Genomic DNA, 4,836 nt, shown 5'->3' with positions numbered 1-4,836 from the left:
AACACCGGACGGAGGTGCAAGACGAGGGCTCCCGTTTTAGATCGAGTTTTAAAATCACCAAGTAGACGCGGTGAGGGGTTGGCAACCGCTGCCAAACCTTTTTCCGAAATTGCGCCAGCTGAGTGACAAGAATACATGATCTAAAGGAGAGTCCAGGAATAGCACCCTCGAGGGTGGGCTTCATGCCCCTCTAATTGATTCAGCGTCGCCGTCCACCGTTTCAAAATCCGACATTTCCATCCGCCCTGACAGCGGCGTTGAATCAATGAGGAGGGCACGGGAGAGGCTCGCGGCAACCACCTCTCCCATCGTAGCCGCGATAGGCACGCAAAAAATTTTGCTCGAGCGCCAAGCACCCACCTCATTCCTAGAGACAAGGGCTCGCCATTAGATCAAAACTTCGAAATCGCTAAACAGACGCGCTGTAGAATGGCAACCGCTGCCAAGTCTCTTCCGTAGTTGCGTCGATCGAGTGATCGAAGAAGGTGATCTAAGAGAGGGTCCAAGCGTAGGCATTCGTTGGGGGATTCGCGCCGATGGCATAAATTTATGCATTACCCGAGCAACACCGGACGGAGGTGCTAGACGAGGGCTCCCGTTTTAGATCGAGTTTTAAAATCACCAAGTAGACGCGGTGAGGGCTGGCAACCGCTGCCAAACCTTTTTCCGAAATTGCGCCAGCTGAGTGACAAGAAAACATGATCTAAAGGAGAGTCCAGGAATAGCACCCTCGAGGGTGGGCTTCATGCCCCTCTAATTGATTCAACGTCGCCGTCCACCGTTTCAAAATCCGACATATCCATCCGCCCTGACAGCGGCGTTGAATCAATGAGGGGGGCACGGGAGAGGCTCGCGGCAACCACCTCTCCCGTTGTAGCCGCGATAGGCACGCAAAAAATTTTGCTAGAGCGCCAAGCACCCACCTCATGCCTAGAGACAAGGGCTCGCCATTAGATCAACTTCGAAATCGCTGAACAGACGCGCTGTAGAATGGCAACCGCTGCCAAGTCTCTTCCGTAGTTGCGTCGGTCGAGTGATCGAAGAAGGTGATCTAAGAGAGGGTCCAAGCGTAGGCATTCGTTGGGGGATTCGCGCCGATGGCATAAATTTATGCAATACCCGAGCAACACCGGACGGAGGTGCTAGACGAGGGCTCCCGTTTTAGATCGAGTTTTAAAATCACCGAGTAGACGCGGTGAGGGCTGGCAACCGCTGCCAAACCTTTTTCCGAAATTGCGCCAGCTGAGTGACAAGAAAACATGATCTAAAGGAGAGTCCAGGAATAGCACCCTCGAGGGTGGGCTTCATGCCCCTCCAATTGATTCAACGTCGCCGTCCACCGTTTCAAAATCCGACATATCCATCCGCCCTGACAGCGGCGTTGAATCAATGAGGGGGGCACGGGAGAGGCTCGCGGCAACCACCCCTCCCGTTGTAGCCGCGATAGGCACGCAAAAAATTTTGCTAGAGCGCCAAGCACCCACCTCATGCCTAGAGACAAGGGCTCGCCATTAGATCAACTTCGAAATCGCTGAACAGACGCGCTGTAGAATGGCAACCGCTGCCAAGTCTCTTCCGTAGTTGCGTCGGTCGAGTGATCGAAGAAGGTGATCTAAGAGAGGGTCCAAGCGTAGGCATTCGTTGGGGGATTCGCGCCGATGGCATAAATTTATGCAATACCCGAGCAACACCGGACGGAGGTGCTAGACGAGGGCTCCCGTTTTAGATCGAGTTTTAAAATCACCGAGTAGACGCGGTGAGGGCTGGCAACCGCTGCCAAACCTTTTTCCGAAATTGCGCCAGCTGAGTGACAAGAAAACATGATCTAAAGGAGAGTCCGGGAATAGCACCCTCGAGGGTGGGCTTCATGCCCCTCTAATTGATTCAACGTCGCCGTCCACCGTTTCAAAATCCGACATATCCATCCGCCCTGACAGCGGCGTTGAATCAATGAGGGGGGCATGGGAGAGGCTCGCGGCAACCACCTCTCCCCTTGTAGCCGCGATAGGCACGCAAAAAAATTTTGCTAGAGCGCCAAGCACCCACCTCATGCCTAGAGACAAGGGCTCGCCATGAGATCAACTTCGAAATCGCTGAACAGACGCGCTGTAGAATGGCAACCGCTGCCAAGTCTCTTCCGTAGTTGCGTCGGTCGAGTTATCGAAGAAGGTGATCTAAGAGAGGGTCCAAGCGTAGGCTTTCGTTGGGGGATTCGCGCCGATGGCATAAATTTATGCAATACCCGAGCAACACCGGACGGAGGTGCTAGACGAGGGCTCCCGTTTTAGATCGAGTTTTAAAATCACCGAGTAGACGCGGTGAGGGATGGCAACCGCTGCCAAACCCTTTTCCGAAATTGCGCCAGCTGAGTGAGAAGAAAACATGATCTAAAGGAGAGTCGAGGAATAGCACATCCGGGGTGGGCTCCATGCCCCTCTAATTGATTCAACGTCGGCGTCCACCGTTTCAAAATCCGACATATCCATCCGCCTTGACACCGGCGTTGAATCAATGAGAGGGGCACGGGAGAGGCTCGCGGCAACCACCTCTCCTATATAAGCTATTAGTGCGAGGCTCGCTCTGCATTAGAAATTAGCGAACACACCGACATCCGCCTTAAAAATCCAAATCCTTTAAAATTCCTACCAAACAGCCATTCACGACCCAATTTTTTATGGGGTCGGCAGAGGAGCAAAAGATTGTCATCGGTTAGGAGATGTGAGTTCATGGAGCCGAGGGACTGAAATGGTCATCGAGCTCATCCGATCAACTGGATGAATTTCACCTTGAAGGGGCCCCCAATCCAAAAGTTCCGGAGGTCATCTCCTGGAACTCTCGAGAACAAGGCCCATCTTACATGCAAACTCTGCTACTGCGCAAACATAGGTTGCAATTAAAGAGAAATTGCGAGGCCGTCAAAATGGCCCGAGGCCAATGGCTCCGACTAAAGTCAATTTTCTCTTGCAATCACCATGCCGCCGTTCACAGAGAGATCTCCCCATTCACTTGTGACGCGACGCACAATCCAAGGTCTAGACGCGAGCTCGCCCTTGAAAGAAAGACCACTTTCCAAGACATCCCCCGATGACACATTGGAACGTAAACCGCTGTCGAACCATTCCCAATGTTGTGCCGATCGAGTTGGCACAGAGGCGACCTTAGGGAGCTCCCGCGTAGCAATCGGGATGTGCTTTCGTGCCCATCTCTCACAAAAACCAATGTCAGCTGTGGACAAATTTGGAATCCAAGGGCTCGCATCCATCGATATCGTCGGCACTGGGTCTATATATTCAAAGGCCACGGAGAGGTTCCGATAAGAGAAGCTCCCCTGCTCGCTCGCACAAACATCCCAAATTCTAGACACAAGCTCCCGCCCTTAGCATCGCTCTCCAGATCACCGCAATGACACATTGGAATGACAACCGCTGTCGAACAACTCCCGAAATTGTGGCAATGGAGTGAGAAAGAAGAGCAACTTTGGGGAGCCGCGCATAGCAAACGGGCTGTGCTGCTGCTTCATTCCGCTCTTATATAGGATCCGAAATCGTTGATTTCGTTTGGAATCCGAGGCTGCATTCATCCTTGCTCAAACAAGCAATGGCTCTTCTAATCGAATGGCCACGGGGAGCTTCCGATAACAAAGGCTCCCTTGTCACTCGTGATGCGCAGGCCAACTGCTAGACGACGGGTCGCCCTTCAGATCGCTGCCCAGGCAACCACCACAACGGCACCATTGGAACGACAACCGCTGCCGAACCATTCTGAAAATTTTGTGCCAAAGAAGTTGTTGCGTAGAGAACGACTCTGGGGGGCGAGCCCTCGCATAGCAAAATCGGGATGGCTTCACGGCCCTCCCAATAGAAACGATGCTGGTGCCAATATTCCAAAAATCCGAATAACGTGTCTTTCGCGAACACCAGCACTGATTTCTATTGGGGAGGGTCGACGAGAACTTTTGGTACCAAAGCTCCCATTGTAGCCGCGATAGGCACACAAAAAATTGCTAGAGCCCCAAGCACCCACCTCATGGCTAGACAAGGGCTCGCCATTAGTAGATCAACTTCGAAATCGCTGAACAGACGCGCTGTGGAATGGCAACCGCTGCCAAGCCTCTTCCGTAATTGCGTCGGTCGAGTGATCGAAGAAGGTGACCTAAGAGAGAGTCCAAGGCTAGGGATTTGTTGGGGGTTTCGCGCCGATAGCAAAAAATTATGCAATACCCGAGCAACACCGGACGGAGGTGCTAGACGAGGGCTCCCGTTTTAGATCGAGTTTTAAAATCACCAAGTAGACGCGGTGAGGGCTGGCAACCGCTGCCAAACCTTTTTCCGAAATTGCGCCAGCTGAGTGACAAGAAAACATGATCTAAAGGAGAGTCCAGGAATAGCACCCTCGAGGGTGGGCTTCATGCCCCTCTAATTGATTCAACGTCGCCGTCCACCGTTTCAAAATCCGACATATCCATCCGCCCTGACAGCGGCGTTGAATCAATGAGGGGGGCACGGGAGAGGCTCGCGGCAACCACCTCTCCCGTTGTAGCCGCGATAGGCACGCAAAAAATTTTGCTAGAGCGCCAAGCACCCACCTCATGGCTAGAGACAAGGGCTCGCCATTAGATCAACTTCGAAATCGCTGAACAGACGCGCTGTAGAATGGCAACCGCTGCCAAGTCTCTTCCGTAGTTGCGTCGGTCGAGTGATCGAAGAAGGTGATCTAATAGAGGGTCCAAGCGTAGGCATTCGTTGGGGGATTCGCGCCGATGGCATAAATTTATGCAATACCCGAGCAACACCGGACGGAGGTGCTAGACGAGGGCTCCCGTTTTAGATCGAGTTT

This window comes from Cupressus sempervirens, chromosome 1 (genome assembly GCF_028749045.1).
Source record: "Cupressus sempervirens isolate cs-2001-9-10 chromosome 1, ASM2874904v1, whole genome shotgun sequence".
Classification (NCBI taxonomy): Eukaryota; Viridiplantae; Streptophyta; class Pinopsida; order Cupressales; family Cupressaceae; genus Cupressus; species Cupressus sempervirens.
The sequence above is the reverse complement of the archived record's forward strand: the minus strand, read 5'-3'. Positions refer to the sequence as shown.